Source organism: Sciurus vulgaris, assembly GCF_902686455.1.
Source record: "Sciurus vulgaris genome assembly, contig: HiC_scaffold_155_arrow_ctg1, whole genome shotgun sequence".
Taxonomy (NCBI): Eukaryota; Metazoa; Chordata; class Mammalia; order Rodentia; family Sciuridae; genus Sciurus; species Sciurus vulgaris.
This window is the reverse complement of record NW_027632898.1, coordinates 503,337-511,356: the sequence shown is the minus strand read 5'-3', so window position 1 is coordinate 511,356 and position 8,020 is coordinate 503,337. Positions and strand designations below refer to the sequence as shown.

General features: G+C 49.9%; 1 pseudogene across 1 annotated transcript; it reads right to left on the bottom strand.

Moving 5' to 3' along the window:
- Positions 1-2,534: 2,534 nt before the first annotated feature.
- LOC306652254 (SH3 and PX domain-containing protein 2A-like) lies at positions 2,535-6,164 on the bottom strand (annotated as a pseudogene). The gene is made up of 2 exons: positions 5,271-6,164; positions 2,535-5,120 (listed from the first exon to the last, which is right to left on the bottom strand). The product of its transcript is annotated as an SH3 and PX domain-containing protein 2A-like (transcript).
- Positions 6,165-8,020: the final 1,856 nt, after the last annotated feature.

Here is an 8,020-nt window from a genome sequence, read left to right as displayed (position 1 = left end):
GTGAAAAATAAAATGAATTGAATTTTGCCAAGATTTGAAAAAAGGAAAAGAGAAAAGTAGATAAATGAGAAAAGTACTAGTAGAAAATTCATCACATCATTTATTTCATCAATTGCCTTAAGAACTAGTCTAATAAAATAAAATGCAATTCTTTTTATGGAAAATAATCTGGACCAACCTGTATACCTGTGACAGATACAAAGTGCCTTTGTGTGTGTGGCCTGGATCCAATGCCACACTGACAAGACCTACTTCATGGGAAACTTCTCTTGACTCTCACACAACCTGGCCCTCAGGAAGACTTCAGGAACTGTGTCATACAAAAAATCCTTTCCTCTTTCTTCCCTCCAAAAATTACTACTCTTCCTCTTTTTTTCTTCTTTTTTTTTCTTTCCCTGCCATTAATGGGAAATACACACATCTCACTTTTTAGAAGGCAGTTGTGGATATTTTAGGCTCACAGACTACACTAACACACACCCTTCAACTTCTTAGAAGGCTGGAGATGAGTATATATTCAGATGTATCCTTTTACTTTCTCTTCAGTGTCAAACTGTAGAGATTCTCATCAGGTAATTTTCTCTCTGAAGCTCAACTCTCAAAAAGGTAGTATGTGATGATGAAGAATTAAATCTTACCTTCAAAGACAACAAATGAAATGAAGAGAGGTTATCATTCATAATATTGCTGTCCTAAGCACAGGTCAGTATAGCATTTGGTTGCTATGAAACCAGTTATCACCAAGGCCTCAGCACTGTATTATGACCTATTGATGACATCAGCACCAACCTGAGGTCTTCACAGTACTGCAGAGTTTCTAAAGCCCATCACCTAAGGTGGTAATTTTTTTTCTACTTTTAAATTTTATTTTAAATAATCATAAATTACTTTTTTTTCTTTTAATAAATATGTGCTGTTTAAAAATGAGAAAAGTATATACTGCATCTTTAAGTAATGCACTTTGCTCTCTGGGTTTCTTTCCATTCCACCTTAAAGTGCATTAATTAAGAAATAATGAACCACTTCATTATCATTATTGTTCAAATAAGTAAAAATAATATTAATATGAAGACACTAATCCACTACCATTAGTACTGCAATCTAGCAGATTAACTCAACATCCTGCTCTACTTAATTCTGTCCAGCAGAAGAAAATATCTAATTTTGATTTTAAACAAACTCACAAATAAAACAAAAGGAAACAAAACAATCTCACCACGGCCCTTTGACAAAGAATGCTAGCAGTTAGCTACAGCTGCCAGGATCAGTGTGTGGCGAGGGACAAGGGCTCGGGACCTGAGGCAAGGCCGCTGGGATCCTGGAGGGAGGGATGAGAGGGTGAAGGCCTGCTGGAGAGCAGGTAAGGGCAGGGCTTCCCTCCTCTGGGAAACAGCAGCCCCTTGGTCCAGTGATGCTGGCAGCTCATTCTGTGGCTGTGAAGCCTCATCTGTCTGAAATCAAAGGCACATGCGGAAATCCACTCCCAACATAGGGTGAGTCCTTGGAGAAGCTGGCTGGGCTTCTTTCTGGAGAGTCCCTCTGAAATATCAACAGCGGAAAAACAACCCAAAGCGGACAGAAGACCTGCAGGGAACATCCCTCTCTTGCTTCTCTCTTCACTGGGGCACTGCCCCTCAGGAAGACCAGACTGGCTCCAGGCACAGGGGTCCTCCTTCTTTTTGGGCAACCGCGGCATTGCCAGCAGGCCAGAGGAGTGGCTGGTGATGTCTGTTCCAGTCTGACCCAGGGGGCCCGGCCGGGGTCCCCTTCACCCAGGGTGGGGGCCACGGCTGCTTCTCCACAGTTCTCTGTAAAGCTTTGGCCCTGCCCCGGTGGGAGAACATACACAGAATGGCAGCCACCCAGCGGCCTGGGTGCTGCCTTCTCTCCAAAGGTCTGGCTCCTAATAATACCTTCCTCCCTCCTGGGGAGGGTGTTTTGCCCCACCGGGGCTGGGCAGGAACCAAAAGGACAGTTTCTCTGTTTTGCCGAGACTGGGGCCTGGGCTTACCCAACCCCAAATCCCTCCGGCAATGCCGCGCAGGCAAAGTCCACACAGTGGAAACCAAACGAAACGACTTGGCTTATGGAGGGGGAAGAATGGGAAACCAAATACAAAACAAAACACCCCTCTGCAGAGTACAACAAAAAAGCCCACCCTCTACTCCTTCTTTTCCCATGTGAGGCTGACCCCCAAGGGCGCCCAAACAACCCCTAAAATAAGACCCAAATCGAAGGCCTGACATATAAACCCCAAATCAACAAACCTATCCTGAAACATTCAAAGGAACCGCTTGCCCAGAAGTACCCCAAGTCGTCTGTGCTGACAGTGGGGAGCCCGATGGCTTCCCCCACCCTCTCTAAACTCTGGCATGGTGTCCTCCAGGGCAGCCCCAGGGAGGGCGGGCTCTCTTCTCAAGGCCAGGGCAATGACAGATAAGGTGGTTCTTACTGGCACCTGAAAGTGCCCTGGCCCAGGGAGAGGTATGAGCTCAGGGGAGGCAATTCCAAGCTCCAGGGCCATGGATCTTCATAGGCACCCAGCCATGGTGGGGCGGTGGCAATCCCCAGGGAACAGCACAATCCACAAACACAGACAAGGACAATACAAGGGCTACCTCTGGTGGCAAGATGGTAGCCACCAAAAGAAGTCAAATGGGCAGGATGCTGGAGGCCCCCGATGACCACAATCTTTTCCAGATCTGCAGCAAAGGCACAATTGGGGGTTTCCCACATGGCCTATCCCAAATGATATGTAGTCCATCAGCGAAGTCACCAAGGTGCACATGACAGGTCCCAGCTTTCTCATCTCTGGGTTCCAGGCCATTGCCTTCCCTACTCAATGGATCCTCCCTTCCAGGCGACAGCTGGGAGGCAGGGCATCTTCAAGGTCACACACCTGCAGGGTTTAATGTTGTCCTCCCCCACCCCTCCCATTTTGTCCTTCCCATTTAGTCTGCATGTCACTGCTCATCCAGTGGCGGCTACAGTGGCACACTGAGGCTGGAGGGACCCTACAGCCTCGGTTAGTTCTTTTTCTCAAGGTAGTTGGAGGGCACCCAGCCTTTGAAGGGCTTCACCTCATCCAGGATCTGGCAGTACCACCAGCCATTGGGGTTCCTCTCCAGTACCTTCCATGGACACCCCCTCCTGGAAGCCCGCGGTCTCCTTCGTCCCCCTCGTAGTCTGCAATAGAGATGTACACGTCTTTGAGGTTATTGTGGATGAACTGGGACCTCTCGATGGGCTTGGGGCACACGGGGGACACAGGGATGCCATTGCGCTGGGTGGACAGCAGGGGCGAGTCTGAGCCCTGGCTGGCAGCCCGCTCCGCCAGGCAGCCCTTGGCTTCCACAGCCATTGATCGCGCTGGTGCTGAAGGAGGAGTTCCGGCGGACAGCCTCGCAGGCCGTCGGTGGCCGTGAGCGACTCGTTCCTCCGCAGGGTGCAGGACAGGTTGTTGTCTTTGGGTGGTGGGGACACAAACACTGACTGGGGCCTGACCGCCACCTGCCGCACGCCGTTTCTCGTCTTCACCGCTGCAAGCGCCTGACGTCTTGCCAAAGCCCCCGGGGGCTTGGAGGGGATGGGCGGCGTGACCCTCTTGCTCTGGTTGACGGTGTTGAGTGCCTGCACCCGCTTCTCAATCTTCTCCAGGCTGTCTGACTTGCCCTCGTTCTGCCTGCTCTTGAGTGCAATCCTGCTCCTTGCCAGGGGTATTGGCGCTGCTGGTTCTCATCGGGCACCAGATAGTGGGAAGGGGCCCAGCACTCCAGCTCACCAAACCTCACATACCACCAGCCACTCTCCTGCTTTCTCCAGCACCTGCACTTCCACACCTGCAGGGAAACTGATCTCCGAGTCCTGGACCTTCTGGTAGGTGCTACATGTCACGTAGGAGGTGGCCGGCCCTTCCCACTCCTTCTTGGGGGGGCATGGGAGAGTGGTGGCCGGGAGGGTGATGATGTCGGCTGAGCCTCTCCTGGCCCCCTCATGAGGCCCCTCGGAGGCTGTGTGCGGGGGCAGCTCTGAATCCTCAATCCTAGAGCCCTTGAGGCCCCCCCGGAGCTGGCCGGTGGGTCTCACTTGGCGTCGTAAAGTGCTGATGTCCATTTTCTCTTGACTCTGTGATTCTGCTCGGTTCAGGAAGGGCTTAGGCTGGACAGATGGCTTGGCCGGCGCACAGGAATTCAGCCCAGCCCTCACATCAGCGTCCTTCTTGGCCCCGACCTTGGGAGTGCCACGGATGCCTGCGGCCGAGGCAGAGCGGGGTTTCAGGTCACCGCTGTTCTTTGACAGGGAGGAGGAAGAAGAAGAGGAAGAGGAGGAGCAGGTGGTGTTGATGGTGATGGAGGAAGAAAAGGAGGCCGAAGAGCAGTTCTTCCCCAGTTCTGCCTGGGCATTCTCTGCCTTGAGCTTTAGGAGCGAGGCTGACTTGAGGGAGCCTGACTTGGGGGAGTTCTTCCTGGCAAGGGACAGTGAGTAGCCCCCTGGGGAGTCACTGTCCCCAGAGGAGCCTCTGGCCGACAGGGTGTCCTCTGCATAAGGCCGGAAGCCCTCATTCTCATAGATGTTCTCCTCTTCCAGGGCCACGTCTTCTGAAGACTCACCCACTTTGCAGCGGGCCCGCTGCAGGGAGGAGGCGGGCGAGGGCCTCCGGGGCTGGGCAGGCTTTCGGTCTCCCAAGCCTCTGTCCTCTGAGGGCTCCTCGCTCAACTCTGGCTCGGAGTCAAAGCCAAAGGCAGGGGATGTCATACTCAAGTTTCCTCGTACTTGAGCTTCACCGGGGAGTCCTGACTCTCGCTGGCACCCACAGGACCCTCCTCAGTCTCCTTGGGCTTGCTGGGGGGTGCTGGAGGTGGGACCTTGGGCCGCGTCAGTGTGCTGGTGCGGTGGCTCAGGTTGGGCTTCTTGCGCTTATCAATGTATGACGCAGGGGCCCAGCCCTCCTTCTCACCGATCTGCACGTACCACCAGCCGCCCGAGTTCTTGTCAATGACCTCTGCTTTCTGTCCACCTCGGAAGCTGATCCCGTCGGAGATGCACGACTGGAACTCAGCAATGGTGTAGTACTCCACCTCGACGGAAGGGGGCTCTGGTGGCTTCAGCAGCTGGAACCCCTGGCAGAGAGGCAGCGCACGGGAGCCCACCATCTCTAGGAGGCTGAGGCGGGAGTGCACAGGGGCAGTGGAGAAGGGGAGAAGTCTTCGCTGCTCATCCTGACAGTGCCAGATGGTCAGGCAAGCCCCGAACAACACTCAGGACACTCTCAAGCTGGGTTCTCGGCATGGTGGAGGTCTTGTCCTTAGGTTTGGGGAGCTGATCTGGGCCCTCTGAAGGGCGATCCTGGCCACAGCTGGAGAGCCCTGGGCCAGTTTGGAGACGGTTCTCTCGGGGAAGCCCAGGGCACTGCCATTGGAAGCATTGCACAGGATTGGCAGGCTGATCTCCTTTTTGGCAATGGGGGCCTCAGAGCCTTCGCTTTCAGCTGGTGGAGTCTCCTTGTCCCCAGATGTCTTCTTGTTTAGCAGGTTGCTGATCTCCATGATGTTCCCAGTGATCTCCACTGGGGCCGCCAGATTCTTTTTCCTGGTTGGCAGGTCATCCTTGGCCTTCTTTAGGTAGGATGCCGGTGCCCAGCCATCTTTGCCCAGGTATCTGATGTACCACCAGCCCTCCAAATTCTTCCGGATCACCTCCACGGTGACACCTTTCTTAAAGTCAATCTCGTCCTTATTTTGGCTGGTATAAGGCTGAACAGTGACATACTTCTCCTCTCGGCTGTGCTGCCTGTTGACCATCCCGCCCAGGGTCCACCGGCGATCCAGGTGCTGCAGATGGGCCTTGCGTCTCTTGGACACTTCCCCGGTCTTGGAGGTGTTGATGTCTGAGTCATCTCGAGTGCCATTCTGGGCCTCCAGGTAGATGGCAGGGACCCAGCCCTGCTCCTCAGAGGTACTCACAAACCACCATCCGCTCTCGTTCTTCTCGATGACATCCACCACCTCCCCAGCCTGGAGGCTCAGCTCTGAGTTCTCCTGCTTCTTATAGTTGGACACCACCACATACTCTTCCAGGATCATGGGCTCAGCGTTGGTGTCAGCACCTGATTTCCTCCTGGAACTGCCATAATCCCTGAAAAAGAAGCAACAACAGACAGACATGGTTAGGGTCGGGCAGGGGCGCGGGGCTGCAGGGCTGCGGGTCTCGGGCTGCGGTTGGTCCCTGCGCAGCTGCTCATGTGATGCCTAGGGCTCGTGGAGCCGCGTGCTCCGCAGCTGCACGCACTGCGCGTGGCGCTGCTCGTGGGTGGCCCCGCCCAGGTGGTAATTTTTATACAGTGCAAATTTTATCATTGAAACTTCATACATTGCACTTGACATCAGTATTAGAGAGATGAAATAGATTATACAAAGGAAGTTCTTCTGTGTGTCTAGGGACACTGCATTCCTCAGTCTCCTCAGTTGTGAGAATATGGCAAAACCAGAGAGGCTTAGGCTCAGAACCATGCTTGTCTCATAGGAAAAGTACAGGATTTATCTCTTTTGTACTGTTAACATTATGTAGAAACTTAGATGAGCTAGCTCCCTCCTCTTCCCCTACCGTTGTGAATTAGCATCCATATCAGTGAAAACATTCAACCTTTTTTGGGGGGGGGTTGGCTTATTTTGATTAGCATTATATTCTCCAACTCCATCCATTTACCAGTAAATGCCATGATTTAATTTTGATGGCTGAGAAATATTCCATTGTGTGTATATGCCACATTTTCTTTATCCATTCATCTGTTGAAGGGTACTTAGGTTGATTCCATAGTTTGACTCTTGTGAATTGAACTGCTATAAATATTGATGTGGCTGTATCCCTGTGGTATTCTGATTTTAAGTCCTTTGTGTATAGACCAAGGTGTCAGTTAGGTGGGTTAAAATGTGATTCCATTCCAAGTTTGCTGTGAAGCAGTTTGATGGATTCTCAGTATAGTTTTAATTTGTATTTCTTTAATTTCTAGAGAAGTTGAACAATTTTTCTTATATTTTTTGACCATTTGCATATCTTCTTCTTGATAAATATGATCAATTATATTGCCCATTTACTGTATGGGTTATTTGATTTATTGTTGTAAAATTTTTTGAGTTCATTATTTATCCTTGAGATTAAAGCTCTATCTGAGGTGCAGTTGGCAAAGATATTCTCCCTTTCTGTGGGTTTTCTCTTCACATTCCTGATTGTCTCCTTTGCTGTGAAGATTTTTAGGGTGATTCCATTTATTAATTCTTTTTCTTTCCAAAGCTGGAAAAGATGAAAAGATAGTCCTACATTTTCTTCTAGTAGTCATAAGCTCTCTGTTCTAATGCCCACATCCTTGACTCACTTTGAGTTTTGTGCAGGGTGAGAGATAGGAGTTCAATTTCATTTTGCTACATGTGTATTTCCAATTTTCCCAGCACCATTATTTGAAGAGGCCATCTTTCCTCCAATATACATATATGGTACCCTTTTCTTGTATGAGATAACTGGATTAATGTGAGTTTGTCTCTGTGTCTTGGATTCTGTATCATTGGTCTCCATATCTGTATTGTGGTCAGTACAATGCTGTTTTTGTTTCTATATCTCTGTGTATAATTTAATATCTAGTATTATCACTTTTTGCTAAGGATTGCTTTGGCAATTCTGGGGCTCTTATTTTTCCAATGAATTTCATGACTGCTTTTTCTATTTCTATGAATAACATCACTGGAATTTAATAGGAATTGCATTAAATCTGCACAACTTTTTTGGTAGTATGGCCATTTTGACAATATTAATTCTGTCTAGCCAAGTATGTGGAAGATCTTTCTATCTTCTAAGGCCTGCTTCAATTTTTTTCAAACAGTTCCATAGTTTTTGTCATACAGGCCTTCTACCTCTTTGTTAGATTGATTCTGAAATATTTTTTGAGACTATTGGGAATGGGATAGTCTCCCTGGTTTCTCTTTCAGATGAGAAAATTCGCATTGGTGCATAGGAACAAAATTGGTTT